At 39.2% G+C, this 22,602-nt stretch overlaps 1 long non-coding RNA gene across 1 annotated transcript; it reads left to right on the forward strand.

Moving 5' to 3' along the window:
- Positions 1-3,035: 3,035 nt before the first annotated feature.
- LOC134296705 (uncharacterized) lies at positions 3,036-4,994 on the forward strand. The gene is made up of 2 exons (XR_010003528.1): positions 3,036-3,311; positions 4,076-4,994. It is a non-coding gene; the product is annotated as an uncharacterized LOC134296705 (long non-coding RNA).
- The last annotated feature ends 17,608 nt before the right edge of the window (positions 4,995-22,602 follow it).

Here is a 22,602-nt window from a genome sequence, read left to right on the forward strand (position 1 = left end):
CTGCCTCGATATTTCTCTTTTATGCTATTCAGAGGGAGAATATATTGGCAGGTCCCAGTCAACAACAAGGGCTGCAAAAGTCTTCTTTTTCCACTATGCCACTTTTTAGTCTAAGTGCTTATTTGCAGTCTCAGCAAGCCGAAGTGAAAAATTTTATCCTCTTTGGGTTGTTTCTGAATACTAACTAGCTGGCCCAGGCAAAGCTCTCTAAAGAGTGAAACTGCATGAGAGACACACTGCATTTGACACAGTCAGGCAGCAAAAGAAAGAGAAAAACAAAAGTCTATTCACAGCTGAATCCTCTGATATACTTACCCATCCCCCAGCTCTTTTTAAAAGCCAAGAGAAAGGAAAACTCATGAATCCAGGCCTGAATGCCTGAGGTTGTCACACGAAAGGAGGACAATGAATGACAGCTGACTGTCAGCACAAAACTCAGACTGTAGAGTTATCACTTCTTAGAATTGTTCTAAGGGGGGGGGGGGTGGAGTTTCCCAAATAAGGATGTAACTTGATGTTTAAGACTGCCAGATTAATTTAATGTGAGGAATGGAGAAAGAGAAATTAGTTTAATTTGCAATTTTACTCATAAATTTGAGTGATTCTACTATAATGATCTTAGGCTGCAATGTTATACATACGCAACTGGAAGTCTGAACCACTAAAGTCAATGGGCCCTCTTTCCGTGTAGACATGGATAGGAATGCACTTTTGCATCCAACACATCTCTCATATCTTTTCATGTTTCTTTACTCAATTGATTTCATTTGAAGCATTTGGAAGGACTATCCAACTAGTAAAGCAGAGATTCGCAAGAATTCCATGTTGGTGACACAGATATTGGACATGCATTATTTTATGACATGGTAATTAAGATTTACTAGCAAACCAGAGAGGTCAAACCAATTGCTTATAAGAGATACGGACATGTAACTGTAATTACAAAATATGTAGGGACATAATATATCTTATGCAAACCTTTCATTTATATTTTTTTAAACAGGATTTATTGCTTATTTCACATAGATTCATTATGTTTCTGCAACACACCTACATACTGCAGCTGACACATTAATGTGTTGCGACACACAGTTTGGAAGCCTCTGTAATGAAAGATGTTGCAAAGGGCAAAAGAGGCCAAAGGACAAGATTGTCCTCAATAATTTTGCTGGTAAAGATATAAAAAAGGGAAGATATAAGAACTGGGAGGTTGTAATGTCTCGACTGGTTCAGGAAAATTAATCAGTCAAGACTCTTTGAAAGATGTTGTGTGTTCAACCTGTTTCAGTATGTCTCTCAAGCTCATACTTTCACTCTCACCCCCTTCCCTGCTAACTTGCCTACACTTTCATCTCTCCTGACTGCCTTAATCCTCTAGTCTTTGTTGCTCCAGTACACCATCAGCTTGTTTTTTTAAAGTCACATCTACCCACATTTGTTAGTTCTGAAACATTACTTTAGGCTTTCACATCTCCATAAATCCATACAAATGATGTTCAAGGCTTTCTCCGACAAGGGTTGAAAAAGCAAGTGCAGAGAAGGAAAAAAGCCTGATTTAAGGAATGCATTTTTAAGTTGGCAGGTCTTTACTGACATGCTTGTTGTGCTAAAAGTAAGTCTGCAAGCAGAGAGCAAAGTACTCTTGGAACAGTCAAGGCTGGGTAATTAAAGCAGATCTGGCCTTTGCTCAAGATCACTTAAGTCTGTTGACCATCTGTACTGGACAAGCTTTGCTGCTATTCTCAGCATCGGCAGTTCCTACCAATGGTAAATGTGGCTCTCATTTCTTGGTATTGCCCTGCTAGGCATGAGGGCTGCTCTGGAGTGTGACTCTCCCTCAGCGCGCAGATGCAGCCTTGGGGTGGGCTGTAAGAAGCAATTTGGTACTTTACGTAGGAACGGAGCACAGTTAATGGGGAACGCTCAAACGGCTGTAACCGCCCCAACAGGTGTTGCTGAACATTATGGATCTTTAGAGAGAAATGATGGAATGAGAGAAGGAGTGGAAGTGGCAGGCAACAAGAAAAATAGAGGAACTCTATTTGTAGGCTATTTCATTTCAAAGGAAAAAAGAGAGAGATAGACTCTTTTGGAGAAGGCTAATATTATTTATTCCAGAGAGGATTTATTTTGACTTTATTTCAAGTCTTAAAATACATACAAGTTAGATAGAGTTCAGTGCCTTTGGGCAGTGGTTTTCAAACTTTTTACCTCTCCAAAATTCTCTGTTGGCTCAGTCTATATGCATGGGATTCACAGAAAGTATTCTGGGATACATACAGAACTCTGTAATTGAGGGTTAAAACAGAGATTATCTTGGAATATATTGCATGAGAGGATCAACTAAATACTTCCAGGAAAAAAAAACTTTGTAGGGGATCACAGTGAATGTGAGAAGGATTACTCAGTCTCAAGTATTGATTCTCACTGTGGGCCCCACTCTAAGTCCTGTGGTATAACAGATCTGCAGGGGTAGAGACCCAGTGTTTTTTTTTTTTTTTGTAATTTCCATTTCTTCTCAGAAATCCTAGAACAGACATGGAACATCCCTACAACTCCAGATTGCTAGGACAAATAATTGCTTACAGAATGTAAGTGGCTTTCAAAAAGCTTGCTTGGCATTACTGATATTTGTTTAGCATTGAGGAACTCTGATCTATGGAATCACGAGATATCCCTCGAATGCAATTTAATAAATGTTGTGACAAGGCTTCTCTGAAATTTATTTAACATATCTCTAAATTCCTGTAATTTGATATTAAACTTTGAACACTGCATTCTGATTGACAGTAGAATTTACTTGGAGTGTTAGAGCTCACTTCAAGGGACTGCAAAGTGGACAAATGCAAATCCACCTACTCGTGAGATGCTTATGCCAATTGCAACACTATAAATACAAAAGAAGCTATTATGCTGGATTTGAAAGCATGTTGGCACCAGCAAATGTATACGCATACATTGATTTGTTTTTCATCAGATTTATTTTGAAAATCTAGATGAAAGATGCCTCAGACAGAAGAAAGAATAAAGAGGAGGTATGAGCAGGTATGCTGACATCCAGCAAAGTACAGAAACATATTGCAAACAAGGAACAGTATATTATAATGTCTAATTTTCCTCTTTCTGTAAACACGCATAGGAAATGAATGCGAATACACTTGTGGCCCATAAATGGTGTTGCCTTTTTCACAGATATACTGAAAATTCTTACTGTCTGTTTGGGATCTTGAAACAGAAGTCAATTGCCAATTGACTTAGGAATCATCGGAAAAACCCACACTTCAGAAATGGCAAAATACCTGGAACCCACGGTAAGAGTTGCATCATGTGATGGGCTCCATTGGTTGCAGTTTCTTCAATGTGTAGAAGTGCTGATTTTTATTGCATGCGATGAAGTCCTTGATATTAATACTGAAATACAGTAATTAAAAGCAAATAAAGACAAACGTAATACAGTTTTACTGTATGATACATGTATTTTAATTTTAATTTAAAGTACTTCTTATTTGATTGCTTGAGAGTTCCATTTGTTTGAGAATTCTGGTTGCTTGAGTTCCGGTTAATGGCAAGTCTACTGTACTGAGGAATTCTGTTGTATCTCTGCCATTTAATTAAGGACTCAATTTCAGAGAGGCATACTGGGATGAAAATATGGAGGTCACCCCATGGACAGTAGAACCACTGTTAGAAAGTGTTGCATCCCTGCTATAAGACAGTTGGTCTCCAGTTCACAGAAGCTGATGAAGCACACTTTCTCCCTATTGGCATGTTCTAAATTTTTTAAATCATGGGGGAAAGTGTGCATCTTCAACCTTTGTGAACTGTCAGAGCAACTGTCTTGTAGCAGGGAACCTAATATATACCTGCAAGCCCACTGAACAATTTAGAACTCTTTATTTAAGGTTGAAGATGGGATCTGTTAATGAACTGTAGATATAAAAAACCTTATATTACAGATCCACTAGTCTGGATAGGGCAATTTGGACAGTGATGTGCACTCAGTCCTCTTCCCACTCCTACATATCGAACTGAAATGAGGAAAATGAATGCTTAAATTGTACTCATTTCAATACAGGTGCCTCTTATCAGTTGTATGGAACAGAGCTGGAATAGTGTGAACCTACATGCAAGATGAGGATCCCCCAGTGGCATAGCGTGTTAAAGCACCAAGCTGCTGAACTTGCAGACCGAAAGGTCGCAGGTTCAAATCCAGGGAGCGGAGTGAGTGCCTGCTGTTCGTTCCAGCTTCTGTCAACCTAGCAGTTCAAAATCAAGGAAATGTGAGTAGATCAATAGGTACCGCTCCAGCAGGAAGGTAACGGCGCTCCATGTAGTCATGCCGGCCACATGACCTTGGAGGTGTCTACAGACAACACTGGCTCTTCGACTTAGAAATGGAGATGAGCACCAACCCCCAGAGTCGGACACGACTGGACTTAATGTCAGGGGAAACCTTTACCTTACTATATGCAAGACAGGCAGATGTGCCTTTTCACATTTCTACCCATGTCTTAAAGTAAGAAAGTGGTTAACAGCTGCCAATATTATCTCAATTGTAATTGTGCAGAGACACACAGAATGCCTGTGAAGAATGCCATGCCACCTGTATCATATTTGCTTTCTCTGTTCATTTTAAAGTGGATTCCCCCCTCCCCCCATTTGTGGCATTTCTGGAAGTGTTCACAAACTTTCCTTCCTTCACAAAATCTCTGGATGGAGAGAAAAAGTATTTTGATTTACAGTTTAGGGCATGAGGTGGGACTTCTACAGGGTCCCTGTTGCTTTTTCCTCAAGGTGAATCCAACTGGAGCACAACATGCCAAGCTGTTGAAGGAGGATACAATTCCCTAGGCCAGAATCTGGCTTGTGAAACTGAGATTAGGAGGACTCATTTTTTCTCCCTCCAGCTATTTTTATCTGGCAGCAAGTATGTATAAAGAGGACAGAGCCTGCTAAAGCAGAAAAATCCAAATAAAAGAATCCACTGAAACTTAGCATTCGCAGCCGGTTTTCTGGAGGATTTCCCCCCCTGTTTCAGAGTCTGTAATTGTTGTATTTAACAACCATAGACAACCATTACTAGTTATGTCAGTCCACAGAAATCTTGCCATTTAGAGTTTGTGCCAATGTTAGGTCAACATATGTCCGTTTATTTATCATTTGCAGCTAGAAAATATGTTATACAGCCTATAAGTGTTTTGTGAAGGAATGTATAAATTGTGGAGCATTACATCCATTGTCATCTACTGAAACCATCTTGAAGTCAAAGGCCTTGATTATACATGACCTTTTTCTCTTGGAGGAAGCTGGAAGTGCTTTTTGGCATGCCTTTTCCCACACTATGGCTGTAGAGTGTAACAAGATAGAAAGATACTGTCTCACACTCTGGCTGTTTTCACCAGTTTATGTCTGAAGAAATATTTCAGATAACACTGGGTTTATTTGAGTTTCCTGCTCATACCTGGAGTGAAAAAGAGAGATAAAGTGAAGTTTGAAAATGTTAAGAAATGTGCTTCCGCTTCTACCAGGGTTACAGAGCTACCGCTCTCTGAGAAAGAAAGGTCAACAGTCAGGTGTGGTTCTCTGTGATAAACATTCGAACACTGCAAAGTGTCTGTTTCATAAGGGAGGAGGAGGAGAGGAGGAGAAACAAATGGGAGGGAGCTTTCCCGTTGGGAGCCTTATTTCATATTTTAGTACAATTAGTGGGCTGATAAACAGGCCTTTGTTTTCCATTTGAATAGCCAACAGACAGCCACACAGGATCTTTGCTCCTCACACGGGTCATAAGAATTATATAGTTTATGTATCTTGGCTGTCATTTATTCTGAAATCTGTGGTGCCCTTCATTAGATTTTTTTTTTCAAAAGGAACATATAAATTAGCTGCTTAAAACCAATGTACAGATTAAGGGAATCTCTTCATGTTTAAGAGAACAGAATTAAAACCTTCAAAGACATGCAAGAGAGATATAGGTGTTTTCTCTCCTCTCCATATGCAATGGGATTCATTTTGGAATGAATATGCCTTTGAAAAGTCAGCTCTAATTTAGAAACTTCTTCTTTTTAGTTGAATGGAATTTCTTTTTTAAAACTGAAGTGGTTTTCAAAGAGTTCACATATTTTTCAAATTGCTGAACACAAGAATTAGTCTTCATATAGTAGTAGCCAACTAGCCATAAACTATTGTTGGATATAGTTTTCCAATACTCTGTGATTCATTTAAGTAGCCAATTTGCCGAGAGAGGGTACATCCACAGTGTATGGGAGGCACAAGGGCAAGAGAGAGGAAAGAAGGGAAGAGAAGGTGTGTGGTTCGGTTAGGATGGTGCAAGGACCAAGAAGCAAGAAGCAAGAGAAGAAGACACAAGGTAAGGCAGAGTGCAAGGGAAGGAGGGGTTTTGACCTTATTTCCCCTTTCATTTTCCTGTATGAATCAAATGGCAATCTCTCCCAGGAGTTTCCTAAGAGTGTTTTCATGTCTTTTCATAGATCTGTACTTTTTCCTACAAGAACAACAACAAGAACAAAACTCTGATAAAAATATTACACTGATCTGATGAAAATACAGTGCAAATACCCATGCATCATGAAATATCATAATCATCATTGCCAGCACCATACCACTGCTACACCAGGAATATACATATGAGTACAATACTGTTTCATTATAACAAATTTATCATATAATTTTTCTAAGAGGTAGTGGTGGCCCAAGGTCCCATGGTAATGACCGCACAGAACAAAGTGCTGTTGAGAAGGTGAGTTTTTCTCTCACTGTGTGTCTCTCTCACACACACTTCTGGCCTTATTTGCCTCAAGTGGGGCTTTGGGAAAAGATGGAGGAAGCTGCCAGGGAAGAAAGAAGAGGAGGAGCCACCATTGCCAGGCACCTGCTCTTGCCTGATTTGTGAGGCTGCTCACACACTACGGCCTCCACCTCACGCAGAGTGCTGCTCAGCCCCATAGCTCTCATTAACCAAAAGATCCAGCTGTAATAATTTGTTTGTGGCTGAGTATTTTGCTGGTCCGTTTTTGGAGGTCTTGCTGCCGGGTTGCTGAATTTTTTTGAATTGTCAAATGGAATTGTGCACACCCTATATTATATTATATTATATTATATTATATTATATTATATTATATTATATTATATTATATTTTGTACATTAATCAAAATGTGTGTACAGTGAATTGTTGGAAATCAAAGATGTCACTATCGCAGTCATCCATATGAGTGATTTTGGATTTTGGAGTATTTGGCATTTTGGAATTCAGCATAAGGGATGATAAACCTGTGTGTTAAATTTGACCCTCTATGAAGTAAAGGGTCTTATGTTACTTTAGAAGCTTTTGAAATAGTTTGTCTTCAGAGGATGCCTTTGTGTGTCATCTTGTCATTTCTGATTTCCAATGAGGCATTGCTTCATGTTTAATTGTGTGGTAGTTAGAGCCACCTGCACTGCAGTACATTTTCAGAGGTAGCCCCCATTATTTTTGAACTTTCTGAAGAAAGATCTTCACAGAATGTAATCTCTGTTATCTTCCACACAACGAGCATGTCATGAAATAATCTGTTCATATAAAACTACTTTTAGAAACAGATCAACACAGTTTTTGCTAAACCTTCAGGTACTGTGTAAGCTGCAAATTCTAGTAACACAGTCCAGTAAAAATTCTTTTATGGCACTTCCACATCTTTAAAAGATAATAAAATACATTTTTACAGAACTAGGTTTTAAGAAGCAACTTCTGTTGCACGGCCACAATCAATTTAATTTTGATGGGATCTGTTTCAGCTATTTTTTGTTTGAATCTTGGAAAACAAAAGCTGTTCCAAAAATGGCAAGAAATGAACATTTATAAGAGTTTGTCTTCTATTAATATTTTATATGAACAGATTAGTTCGTGACATGCTCAGAGAAAACCCTAACTTTGTCTTCCTATGTTTTACAATAATGAATCATTCTGCCAAGTGCTGTCTCTTAATGTGAATGATACATCTTATTTACACTCTTGAAAACTTAGGCATAGCTCTTATTAATCACTCCCACCTTTAGGAACGATCTGACCTCTTAGCTATTCATCAAGAATGGGGCCCTTCCCTTTTGAAGCAGACACAATATAATTGATGCACAATCAAGCTGTGGACAGAAAATCCAAGCAAGCCCCTGTTCTCAGAATTGTATGGTTTCCTTTTTTCTGTTCAGCTTTAGTTTTGACACATATTACAGGGATGCCAGTGAACGCAGAGTGTTCTGGATGATCAGAGACAGGCACATTCCCTTCTGTGATGGGAAAAGGTCTGCATGCACCATGGAAATGTATGCTTTCTGTGACACTTTAGAGAATGGGGAACCATTTTCAAACCACTCCATTTAATGAATAAAATGGGTTAGCTTGATTCGCAACAGTCAGGCTTTCAGGTTTTGCTACCTCCTCTTTTTTCTGGCAGGGACTGCATCTAACATTCTGAATCCAGACTTTTTAATGTGCTCATTGCTGTCCTGAGTCATAGTGCATCAGAGCCTATAGTTTTGATCCTGCCAAATTTGGTCGAAACATAGTTTTGTTGAAAGTGATTGAACTTAAAACAAAAGCATGATCAGAAAAATCCCAAACAGTAAACAATGAAGCCTGAAAAAAATACTTTTTGAATACAACTTCCCATTGGCTATGTGAAGTCCAAAATGTAATGTTTCCAAGCCCTGGAAATGAGTGAAATGTGGACAACGCCACTTGCTGTCAGGAGTAACTGGTAGTGACAAGAAGTTTTTATGCAAAAAAAAATTCAGCAAGTTTTCATAGTTCCCCCCTCCCCTCATTAGTTTCAGTGTGGAGGAAATTACCCATGTTGAAAGAATGGGGGCAAAATGGGCACATACAAGCTCTATGCTCAATTTCTCAGGAGAATGAAATGCTTTTGATGCAGTCAGTCATGGATGTATACTCTGGTTTGAATCCAGGAAGCGGAGTGAGCTCCCACTGTCTACCCAGCAGTTAGAAAAAACATGTGAATGTGAGACAATCAATGGGTACTGTTCCGGCAGGAAGGTAACAAAACTCCATACAGTCATGCCAGCCACATGACCTTAGAGGCATCTACGGACAATGCCGGCTCTTCAGCTTAGAAATGGAGATGAGCACCAACCCCCACAGTTTGGACACGACTAGACTTAACATCAGGGGAAAACCTTTACCTTTACTACTATGGGCTGCTGAGATGATTGATCTTATTATAATTAGTAGGGTTTGTTTCCACTGGAGGAGGGGAACTTTTGCTCCATCTCAATACCCAGGCCCCGTAAGTAGACTGTTCAGTAACTTTGTTTCACTGGTTTTAGCTGCAGCCCAAAGCACACATATTGTCTACTCACAAGGGCAGCAGTTCTTTAGGATATCAGGGAGAGACTTTCCCTATTTCATTTTACCTCAACCCTCCCTTCCTGGAAATACCATGGGTTGAGACTGGAGGCTTCTGTGAACAAAGCACTGTTCTAACACTGAGCTATGATCCCCTTGGATTGCACTGCTAACCATTATGAAAAATAACAGATGGCTCTGGACCTTTGCATGCAATGTCCAATTAGTTTATAGTTGTATTATCTTTCATTTCATGTTTCATGAGACAGTTTTGCAGTGGAAGACTAATATGATTTTGTGACAAAACAGTGCTCTTTTTAAAGTTTTAAACTAAAATTACAGTACTAAATTATGTCTGGAAGGGTTAAATTGATTTTCTAGCCTCTCAAACTAAGTGCAAAGATGGCTCAGAAGTAAAAGATCCAGCTACAGATCTCCTCAACAAGAGTTTATCTCAAAGGTTTAAACTTATAATCCTATTATTTGTATAATCCTATTATTGTAATGTTTGGATGAATTGAATATATTTCATCTTTAATCTCTGTGTGATCTCACATATTTTTCTTCAATGATGACTCTTGGCTGACCTTTCAAAGATTGTTTTCTTCAGTTCCTAAATAATAAATCCATTAAAACAGTGAGGGCTAGTATGTTTTCAATATCATGCATCTTGCCTTTAGATAATGCCACTTGACAAAGCTTGCATTTAATGAATAGGAAGAGTTAGCTTGATTCTCAGCTGCTAGAGACTTTCAAAACATGATCCCTCCGCCCCCGCACTACAGGAGCTGCATCTGGAATGCATGACTATGGATTCAGTGCAGTTATCTGCTCTTTTATGTGTGTGTGTGTTCTATGTAGTATCTATAAATTGAATTATTATACAATAAAGAGAAGAGAATCTAGGAAGCCATGAATTACAATGTCATTGAGTAGTTTAATGGTGATTTAATAAATCATAAGAGCTAGGCACAAGTGGATTTGATGGCTCATCTTAAACCCTAGGAGCTCTTATAGCCTTAATTTTAAAAGTACTGTAGACTATTTCCATCTCTTAACACCTGGCCATCATTGTTAAACAATTCTATTTCTTTCTCTCCATTTCTTTCACTTTTTACTCTAGCTTCAACAATGTGATCTCTGTTATTGGTCTGAAATGAGCCAATTCTAACTAAGAAACCTTAGTTGGGACTAACAACCATTAATGTTGAATACAGATGTATCGTTCTAAAATGTAGTGGAAGCGATTTCAGTGAATACTCACTATTTCCCCAGCATATCTGTTTCCAGGGCAGAGAAGGTATATCAAGCTCACTTCCATAACATTTATAAGGCTATCCATCATTATTCTGACTTGGTTACAACATTGTTCTTATTTGGTCAGCTTTATTTGGACACATTTACTGGAAGAACTGCCAGGCAGTCACCAGATTCAGCTATGAGCACCTGGAACCTTTCATTGTACATACGTTTAGCATGTGTAGTATTCTCTGCCATGTTGAAGCCAAGGGAAGCAACCTGGAATCAGTCTAGCTCCAAGGTTAATGCTCCAATTAAACTGCAGGCTTTCCAAAACATGTATATCTACAGAATCTACTTACTTAGAAAACACTTCACACCTATACTTACTTTGAGGAATGTTAATGAGGGCCCAGAACTAGTATATGCTCTAATGACAAGATTTCCAATAATGTGGCTCCCTTTGATCTATTACTTCTTATTATTAGCATTTAGCTGAAGGAGCTGCATTCAGGAATAATCTAAGCAAGAAAGCACTAACTGTAAGTCACCTAAGAACAAACCATGCTCTTATGAACTGGTCATACTCCTGAATGATATGTGATATTGTGCAGTTTACTGTTGAATCAGGCCATTGGGACCTTGATACAATACTGTCTACTCCAGTTTGCAATTGGCCTCCTGATGGCTCTCATCATTCCCCAGCACTGATTTGTGAAATCTTTTAAACTAGAAATAATAATGGTTGTAGTTGAGACATTCTCCATTTCACACATGTGCTCTGTCAGCTATATAAACAGTGGTCCAGCATTTCTGTGTTCTCAAATATTATTCTGTGTCCAGGTTGGTTCATCAAGTGCTCTGCTATGTCTGACCTCTCTGGTTGAATTAGTCTGCAGTACCTTCCATGTTCTTTGATTCCTGTTTGGGCACTGTGTTTGGTGTTCCTATGTAGACTTGTTCACAGCTGCATGGTATACGGTAGACTCCTGCAGTGGTTAGAGGATCCCATTTATCCTTTGCTGAATGTAGCATTTGTTGAATTCTCTTAGTGGGTCTGTAGATTGTTTGTCATCAGCTTCCTTATGCGGTCAGTGGTTCCCCCGATGTATGATAAGAACACTTTTTCTCTAGGTGGATCTTTTTTTTTACTCTTGTGGCTGGTTCTTGGTCTTGCAGCTCTTCTGATGTATGTTGTAGAATACCCATTGGCCTGTATAGCCCAGCTTAGGTGGTTCAGTTAACCTTGGAGGAGGTGGGTTCTCAGATTCGGTTTGAGCAGTCTACCAGTGCTTTTTTTTTTTTTTTTTTTTTACCTTGGTGATGGTTGGACTTTTTATGTAGGTATCCATCAGTGTGCACAGGTGGAGCCCCTGGTTGTGCAGTGGGTTAAACCCTTATGCTGGCAAGACTGATGACTTGAAGGTTGGGTTGCTGATCTGAATGTTGCCTGTTTGAATCAAACCCGGAGAGAGTGCGGATGAGCTCTCTCTATCAGCTCCAGCTCCATGCGAGGACATGAGAGAAGCCTCCCACAAGGATGGTGAAAACATCAAAACATCCTTGCAGATGGCCAATTCTCTCACATCAGAAGGGACTTGCAATTTCTCAAGTTGCTTCTGACAAAAAAAAGTGTGCACAGGTTTTCTGTAAACTGTGTGGCCCAATTGTTGATTAAGTTTGTGGATGACTTAGACATCTAGAAATTGTAGTTTTCCTTCGTTTCCCTTTTCCATGGTAAATTGGATGTTTGGGTGGATGTTGTTGATGTGTTCCAGGAACTTGTTTAGTTCTTCTTCTCCATGGCTCCAAATGGTCAAGGTGTCAGCACCAAGATGTTTTGGTTATTAGGATCAGTCATGTTACCAGCCACCTTCTTCGTTCTTCTCTGTTCCCATATTATTTGGGTGGTTTAGTCTTGAATGGGCAGTTGAAATCATTAGTTTTATAAAAACAAACAATTTCTGGGCTAAGATGAAAATGGCTAGAACTGGCTTGTTGATATGGATCAACACTGCTGCCTGGATTTTTGGCTTCTCTTTGCTGGTGGGGTTCAGTGAACTGTCATAAGAAGCAGTCACACTTTAAAATCCACCACTATGTCGCTGTATATAACATCTGAAATTGGTCTTAATGGGAAGATCCGTGTCTATCAATTTCCAGCTCTCAGGGACTGGGGCTCCTTAAAGAAAATGTCCTTGCATTGCTTCAGTTAAACTGACAGCATGGAAAGGCCTCCAATAGCCTTTATGGAACTGAGTCTTCTATCTTAATGGTGCTAACATAATCTTTTAACATTTTTAGTTTGGAATCTATTGTTCTATGCTGCCACCCCCTGAAATATCCTTCAATGACAGGACACCTGATTACCTCCAGCGCCTACATTGTTACGTTTTGCAAATGGGAATCCTTCTGAGAAGAACATATTGATTATGATGCCAGTTCCTTAAAGCTGCTTTTGAGGGGTGGGGAACCTCATCGTATGTTCTTTTGTGCTAGAAACCAGTTTGAATCGAGTTTGTTCCAAAAATTGATCTTGACCTCTGAGTGGAGACCACCAAAATACATGACAATAAAATTAATACAGTGATACAATATGTAAAATTATTTTCTAAGCTGCTGTTGCAATTTACTCAGTTTAGCTATATAAAGCTTTTAAATGGTAATTTTTGCCTGGCATATGTTCATTCTGTAGTAAATGGAGAAGGAACTGCTACCAGATGGTGGTGTTGCTGCAAGTCATTGAAGGACATGTGGGTGCATTAGCCGCTTCACTTCTTGTATACTGGAAATCAGATGTACACAAGCAATTAACCTTGTCCTTCCTATATGAGCTGGGAAGGCTATTCATTCACAATTGGTTAACATCGGTAGCAAATTGTGAACTACTTGGTATACTTGAGCAAAGGTATTGGTGGGCAGATGCAGAGTTAGGGCTTTTTTATTCCCCAACTGGGCCATCAGATTAGATCAACAGAGCAAATCAAATTTGCAAATTGTTGATTAGATTTGCATCCAGTAAGTCTGTTTCTCTCCCTTCCCCCCACATTTTGATAGCAGAACAAATGGAAATATAAGAAAATAATTGTATTAAAAAGGAAACCTGACCTGCCTGAGGGGGGGGGGGGGGAATCTACTGCTTATGAGAGTAATTTTATTCCTATAAGTTGACATCATCTAGCAAAAGCCTCATACTGTAAAAAAAAAATAATACTTGGAATAGATGCTTACAAAGTTCTTGGAGTTCTTGACCTTCGCCTGCCTTATTGGCCAAGGCTTCCTATTGTTTTGGCAAGCTCCAAAAGCCAGGAAGACTTTGCACATCTCACAGGGCAAGACCTCAGCTACCAAAATTGCTCTGCATCCTCATTTTTTCCTGCTCAGAGAATTCCTCTTGGGCTTAGAGTGGGTGGGCTCAGGGCTCAACCTGACTGTTGGATGAGGTTAGTCAGCCAAGAGAACAATGAGGCCTCACACTGTCTTTATCATCACTCCCAAGACTATTTGACTGCATTCAAGACATCTCATCTTTTGCACCAGAACTCAATTAGCAGCCTTCTAGACCACCCTGGGAAGAAGGGATTGTGGGTGTGTTATGTATGTGTGCATTGGCATGCCATTAAACCCCAAAGACCAAAAGAAGAAACAACACACACACACACACACACACACACACACACACACACACACACACTAAAAACAAGATATTTGGGACCCTTGAACAGAGAAGAGTTCTCTGGTGGCAAAAAGCCCATTTCAGCTCCCCCTCTTTGTACTCCAGCTGCTAAAACCTGCCTTTTATCTGCAGCTGCATAGGGGAATATGCTTCAGTCCAACTCCCTTGGCTATAACTATTCAGTTTGCAGCTGCTAACAATGGGGGGAAGAGGGGGAGGACACAGGTTTTAGAACTTATCCTAAATTAAACAGTGCTGCACGCAGGATAAAGGGAGCTGATTAGCATGAGCTTTCTTCAGCTTCCAAGTGGTTTTGAACTATGTAAACAATGGTTCATCATCATCTAGTGCCATCTCCTTAAGGAGGGATGGGGAGCTGGCTAATAAAGTTAAAATGCATGATGGGAACTGTGAAAACAAAAGAAGGGCTGTACCTTAAGCCATTGAAAGTTGAACTGGAAAAATGTGTGAACACAGTTTTCTAGAAAATACTTTGGTAATTCCAGAGCTTTAGTGTGATTTTAAATTCTATGTTCTTACCTGGGGGGAGGGGTTCACCATTTTTCCTGATAAAAATCATTCCTATTCCTTCTTAAATTAACATTTTCCTTGTATGAGAAAACTTGGAGGTACTCATATGATATGAATATCCTGTGGCACAAATAGCTGTGTGGCATGAATAGTTATAGCCTGTGGCACAAACAACAGCTTTGGGGGGGTGAATTTAATCCAGAAAATGAGCCATAGAGAAAAAGGGAAGACTTCCCTCCAGCAACATGCCCTTGCTATGAATTGTCTCTCAATTGCATCCAATTAAATGCTATTCAATTTCTAAAATAGACCTTATAGGACATCAAGATGATTCAGTTATTGGTCTTCTGATGTTATCTCATTGCACAGTCTAGTCTTCCTGTAGTTTCCTTGCCTATAAGCAATGACTAAAAGTAATAGTGTTACCTATTTCTCCTTTCCTTCTGCCTTTTAGCAACAAGACCCAGTATCATTTTTCATTATTATAATAACAATTGTAAAGCTTGGACAAATCTTTACATATATAATATATCTTGTAGACCCTAACCCTAAACCTGTGTATCTACAGGATAATACACTCCAAGACCTGCCATGGATACCTGAAACTGTGGATAATAGCAAATGCTACGTTTTGACTATACTTGGGCCAGAAGCACACCTAGAGACCTAGAGAGGCCTACAAACACTTCTAAGGGATTTTTCTTGGTGCATGGGTAAATGAAATTGCAGATATCAAATCCATGGATAAGAGATGTATTGTGTTCACATCCTAACTTTATGTTAGTGCCTGACAGAGAAGAGTTGAGTTACTGGGGTTTTTTACTTGAGCATATACATACAAACATGTATATGCTATCTTTATGGTTCAAAATTTTGGTCTGAGTTTTTTGTATTCTATAAAAAGCCTTAAGTATAAAGGTGAAGAGAGATGTAACTTGATGGTATAAGATTGTCTCAGTTTGAGAGCATCAGTGTAGCTTTAAGAAAACCAGTTCTGTTGGGGGTATATAATAGGGCTGTGCAAAATTTTTGTAACTTGTTGTAAATCAGATCAAATTAGTTAGATTCGTACTGACAATGCAATATCCGATGTGCGGGCATTGTCCACGCCAAAAAATTAAGAAACAAAACTTTAGCCTAGTATTTTTTCATTAAGTTACATAAATGTCATTACTCTCTATGATGCAATTGTAATTTACAGAACAACCAAGCACTATCGGGAGGCAACGCCAAATGTTTGCTATGACTCTCAACCAATCAAGGCTGAGGGAAAGTGGGGGGAGAGGAGGTGGAGGTGGAGCTGTGGTCATTACTCTTTAAATTCCCCAACGCCTCACCAGACCCTCCACTCATGCTTGGGAAGGGAAAGAGAGAGGAGCTCTGTGCTGGGTTAATTTTCCAGGCAGGCATAGGGCACAGGGTTGCACCAGAGAAGAGAGAGAAGGAGACTCCATTAGCTGCTGCTTAGGTCATAGCTTACCGTAGTTGAGGCTGACTCTTCGTGTTGGGGAAGGAGAAGGAGCGGGAAGCTTTGCACTCTGTAGAGACACTGAGACAGGCACTGGCAGGCAGGGACTTGTTTATTCTTTTTTGGGGTGGATGGGTGCCTTTTGCCTTATGACTATTTTATATTTTTGCTGCATTTTTGGGAATCTTTGAGGGTCACTGCCTGGGCTACATTGCTCTCTGCGTTCTGTGTGTGCATAGAGCCAAAGAGCACACAACCATTTTTTCACCCAGCCTTGGCTGCATTTTCTAGTGCTAGTGTGATCTCTGTGTACACAATTCAGCAAAAAGAACACATCCACTTGTTTAACTCAGACACAAGTTGCCTTAGATCAGTGGTTCCCAACCTTTGGGCTTTCAGGTGTTTTGGATTTCAGCTCTCCAGTTCCTAACAGCTGGTAAAATGGCTGGGATTTCTGAGAGTTGAAGTCCAAAACAGCTGGATGCCCAAAGATTGGGAACCATTGCCTTAGGTGCTTTTTCTAGAGTTAGTGTGATCTCTGTGTACATAATATAGAAAAAATGAGCACAACTTGTTTATCTCAGCCACAAATCAAAGCACTGAGTCCAAATCCCCCTTTTTTTTGGGCAGGGGGGGGAGGAAACAAACTATAAAGATTCCCTGAGTTTTGGGAGGCCTTTTTTTTTTTTTGCTTAATATAGTGCTTAAGAAATATCACTCCACCCCACTCCAACCAGCCATAGCAGCTAAAAAGAATTTTTATTGATAAAAATTTAAAAATTCCCCAAAAATCAGGAGATGTTCTAATCTTACTGAAACTTGGGTGGAATGATGCTCTGGTTATATTGTGCAATCATAGCGAAATTCCAAGACATAGTTGTTGTAGTTTGTTTTTAAATCTTTTTTGCTGGCATCCCCCCCCCCCCAAAAAAAAAATCCCTAAAAATCAATAGATGAGTGAAACATTCTGAAACCTTACTGGGGTGGGGGTTACAGTGTTAAACATGTTCTGCCCTTGTTGAAAGTTTCACCACAATAGCTCTAAAAATGAGGGAGAAAGGAGCCCCGGAAGCCCACCAAGCACACAATTATTTTAACGAAATAGTAACAAAATTTCTTTGCTATTGCAATAGTAATGAATTTTTACTAACTATATTTTAGAAGCACTTTAGAAACAAAACACCTCCCCAATTTTGTAATGACTTTTGAAACTTTTTATTGATTGAACAGCCCAAGTATATAATCCACACCTATAAGAACTTTTGTTTACTCTAGTAGTTATTGAAAGGAAACATCAGCACCACAGCTGAGTATCTGAAAAGCCCTTTTGGAGTGGGGAGAATGAAATCTGAACAATCCAGCCCCGGAGACCACCTTGCATTTGAGCCTATGTCATGGATCAGCTAAAGGGACACAATAAAATGTTCTTTATATGATACCGGTATTTTAATGGAACCTTTCCCCATCTAGTTGTCTCCAATAAAGTTGTAGCATGTACTCTCAGTGTTTTTATTTTATTTCAGTACTTCTTTACTTTATTTGAAACTAACTCTACTTGATCAGGCCCCTAAGGTTACTCAATACAAGCATCTAAGATGGCTTGCAATATAAATTAAAGCAAACTACAATTAAATAAGTTATGACATTAAAAGCCATTAAAAGCAATCAAATAAGTGATCAGATCAAAACCAAATCCTTGCATGAGCATTTTAAAAACACAATAAGAAAAAGGAAAAATCACTTGTAAAATCACTTGTAAAGCAATCAAAAGTATGTCTGAGTGAAAAGGCAATTTTTCTGACAGTGGAGCAAGAGCAGAGAGAAAATGTGTGCCTGACCTCCCACTGAATGGAGTTTAACTGTCTAGGAACAGTTGCTAAAAAACCCTTCTCTCATATTCTCATAGACATGCTGGTGAAGGTGATGGAACTGAGGGAGAGTCTTCTGAAGGTCTCAAAACTCAAACTCCATTTACAATGCCAATTTGAAACTGCATTATATGGTCAGTGTAGACTCATATAAAGCAATTTGATGCAGTTAAACTACATTATATGAGTCTATACTGACCATATAATGCAGTTTGAAACTGCATTAAATGGCAGTGTAGATGGAGTCACAGACAGGCTCATATGAAGAGGTACAGTCTTTTGTGCAGTCTGGATCCAAGCCTATAAGTTATGCAGTTGCAGTCTTTCCCATGATAGGAATTTATATTACAATTATGGTCATTATTTCCAATTTTGCATTTATTAGGCATGTCAGCATATGCAACCTTAATCCATAACTAAGTTCTCTTTTGTCCTCTTGATTGGTGATGTGTAAATGGTGCAACTTATATATCACCAAAGGGGTGGGGTAATTCTTTTATGAAGAATGTTTTGGGTCTGTTGAGTTTACCAACAAAATAAAAAATAAAATAAAAGGAAGTTACAGCAATCTGTAAAATTATTCATGATGTGGAGAAAATTGGAAAAAAGAAAAAGATTTCTCCCTCTTTCAAAATTTCGGAATCTGAGGCCATCCATTGGAGTTAATACTGTGAGAAAAACTCAAGGTCTAAGTTGCAAGGAGATGTGAAGCAGATAAGTAGTATAGCCACATCTTTGAACAAGAACGTAAACATTCCACAGCTGTTGCAGGTGACTGCATGAGTTTCCTCACCACTTATTTTTGTCAGAATTAAGTAGAAAATTAAGTAGAGAATGGAACAGAAATCTCAGCCTCTTCCTTAAACTACCTCACCAAAGATTCCTATTTGTCTCACCTATTCCATCTTGCCCTGTGCACCAAGCTCCACATGAGACATTTGTAGCACCATAATTCCATTTTGCCATGGCAACATCTAATGAAATTCTGAAATTTGTAGCTTAGTAAGGCTCTCCTGCTGTGAATTCTAAATACCATACTCCTTTCCAAACTGCAACTTCCAGAAAAAAGTGTTGCCATGGAAGTTAAAGTAGAATCGTAATGGTATAACAGTGTAGTGTGAAAGGGGCCTAAGATATTGGTGGGAAGATGTCTACGGTGGTAGATGCACTTGCTTCTAAATTTGAAACACACATCAAAAGATGTGTGTCTCAAATCCCTTTTAAAGGAAGATTTAGGAGATCTGAAAAAGATGACATGATCTTGAGTGTAATTTCTTCCCATCACTATATACATTATAATGTATACAATATAGAATTCTTCACAATATAGGCTGGCTTCCTGGTAGGAGTGTAAGTCTAACTTGTTATTGTAACCTATTTTTGATCATTTTAGTGATTGGACTTTTTTTGACCAACCTTGCAGTGGCCAAAATCTGTCCCAATCATTTTTAAACAATTTAGCCCCTCCATTTAGAGAAAAGAAGAGAGATCAATGGGGACACATATAGCACATTCTCTTGAGGCCCCTTGAGAGGTGGATGCAGATGCTCATTGCAGTCTAACTACTGGAAAATAGCAGCAGAAATCTCTGTTGAGTTTCCCATTCTACAATAACATATATATGGATGTTGTGGGATGGCTGAATTGCTTAAAAGGTGGGTTGGATGGGGGTGTAAGCTCCAGGCAATGTAGCTTTGTGGCAGACATACATCTCCCAATGTAGGATTGCAGTCATAATGTATAAATAAACAATAGCAGTAATAAACTTCTCCATGTATTATATTTTCTTTTGTCTTTCTTTTCTTGACCTTAAGAAAATGAAATAATACTGAAATATTTCATCCTCCAGCATATTATGATCTTCCCAAGTTGTTGCAGTGTTTTGTTGTTTAATCCTTAGTTGAAGGTTAGGCTGAGCCACGTGGCTCATAGTAATGCAAGGGGCGGAGAAGATAAAAAAACAGAGTTTGGGGAACACACCAGTTTTAATTCCGTTCGGGAGGGAACAATCATCTCTGTCATCAGGGTGAAGGCAGGAAACTGCCAATGCTCACACAAAAATGCAGTACTCTATCATTTGTGGGTTAATAAAAACAGTTTATGTGCAGGATGGTGAGCAAGAGGCAAGTTATGGAAAACAGTTCTCACCCAAGGACAGAAGACCAGATGTGCTACGACTTATGGGAGCAATCAGGAATGGCCAAGGCTCTGCTGTGGACCTTATTAAGTTTGCCTGTGATCCAGCACCTTCAACTTATTAAGCTGTCGGGAGTTTTGGTGATTAAAACCAAAGAAAGGTCAGCCACAGACCTTTGGAATTTCCCTGCCCCGGTATTTTCTTTCTGGGGGGACTTAGGCCCTAATGAAGACTCTGTGGTTGATACGTGGATTTTTTTAGATTGGTCTTTTGAGCTGGATTTGTCTGTAGCTTGAGAAAATCTTCAATAGATTTTGCTTCCTCAGAACTCTGCATAGAGTTATCAAAAATCCAAACCAATAGGAAGAGATGAGGCCTTACAGTGTGGCTTTGCATATCATCACGGCAAAGATCAAAGGAACAGGTTAATGGGGATCTGGAGAAGTTTAATTATGTCCTAGGTTAAAAAAAGGAGAAAAGGAGGGTTAGTCACTGTAGGTGGGAATGCTCTAAATAAGCTTTCAAAGCTCTGATAGCTGAAGCCTAATGTTTGTAAAAGGTATAATAAAATGGGTATTTCAAATGGATTTAAGGTTGCCAAAATCAACCCTCTTGTCTCCAGCAGAAATAGTTATAAGCAGTGCCAGTTACAATCAATGCTCATAGCAATTCTCCTGGGTTAAAGGTTGTTGTTTCATGTACAGTAGTACATATTATGGCTTACCATCCCTTAATTATCATATTGCCACAAAGTGTTGTTTTACTCAGCCTCTTCATCCCTTGCTATCTCACAGCAGGGGTTAAAAGGCTACTATAGCTACAGGAGTTCTCTAAGCGTTAGACTCCCCTCCACCTCCACCCCTTTGATGCTACCTATGTTTATTACACTCAAAGCGTGCTGGCAACTCTGTTAAATATAACCTCTACTCTTCACACAGCTATAAAAATGCACTTTGGAAACTTGGCACAGAGGGCCATGATAAATTGTTATATATTTCTTCCTTGCAGTGTTTTTTTTTTAAAAAAAAAATGTGTGTGTGTGTGTTTCTCTGTGTGTGTCTGTATGTGAAGGTGTCCTGTGGAAGTGAGAGTATCTCACCAACTTGAATGACTTTTGTGTGCTCTTCACAGTTTCCTTAGAAATAAATAAAAATTTATCCCTTCAAATCCAATGTGAGCATTACTTGGTGTCAAGATTTGTGCCGTTCTATTTCAAAGCTGCTGTGTTCTTAAGGGTTTGCTTTCTGCAGGGAGAGTCAAGCACACGTGAGCATTTTGCATATTGCTATTTCTACATATAGAGCAACAGTCCATGTCACGCAGTAGGTCGATAGGAAATGGAGCAAGAATCTACATGACAGACTGTACCACTCTGGGAGAGCGATTACAAGGTATTGGGTCAATAATATGTCTCTGAATAATATTTAAATGCCCAGCTCTACGATCTCAAATGATTTCATTTTCATGTTCCAATTGCCCATCTTGCGCAGGGGATGCTCATTAGTGCAGTAACCATGTGAATAGTGTTTCATTTCAAGGTGGAATTGCCACTCTTATAGCTCACGAGCGGAAGACCCAATCAATAGACAAAAGCTAAGATACAACTGAATGAACAAAGGTGAATATTGTCAAGTTGTTCAGCATGAACAACATAAAACGAAGATCAGTTTTGTAGGGAGTACATACCCCCAGTGCTCTGATTAGTGAGGGGGGAAGTTATGTGCTGCTGCTGTGGAAGAAAAGACATTCAAGTTATTTCCTATCGAACAGTCAACACTTTGCATGAACATCAAATTACACACAAAGTTACTTCATTGACATGATTCTTCTCTCAAAAGGCCAGATAGAATTATACAAGCAGTGACCCAGCTTGAAAAGGCTTGGTTTTAATGCTCCTTCAACACATCTGGACTGAAGTAAGGGCCAAAGGCTGCATGCATGAGTTCTGTTTAGAGCCAAGTCATACATGGGGTGGGGTGCCATTAATGAAAGTTTGCAATCTCCATCAAAAGCAATCATTAATGATGATACAGGATGAAGGGCCCAGAAGTTTATGAAACTGTTTCTCCATTGTATGTTTTTCTCTCCTTGTCAGGAAACATTTTCTCCTGCAGTTCCCAGACAAGGTGAGATTGTCAGGAAAGGCTTTGTTTTTACTTGTGGATGCATTGAAGAGCTATGAGCTAGTTGACATGTAAAATAATCATCTGTATATTAGCATGAATATTAATAACCTTTTATAGGGAATTGAGATTCCCAGAGGGCCGTTGAACCCCAAAGTCCATATTCCTTCCACCCTTGCTTTAAAGATTGGACTTCAACAT

Source organism: Anolis carolinensis, chromosome 2 (assembly GCF_035594765.1).
Source record: "Anolis carolinensis isolate JA03-04 chromosome 2, rAnoCar3.1.pri, whole genome shotgun sequence".
In the NCBI taxonomy this organism is placed as follows: Eukaryota; Metazoa; Chordata; class Lepidosauria; order Squamata; family Dactyloidae; genus Anolis; species Anolis carolinensis.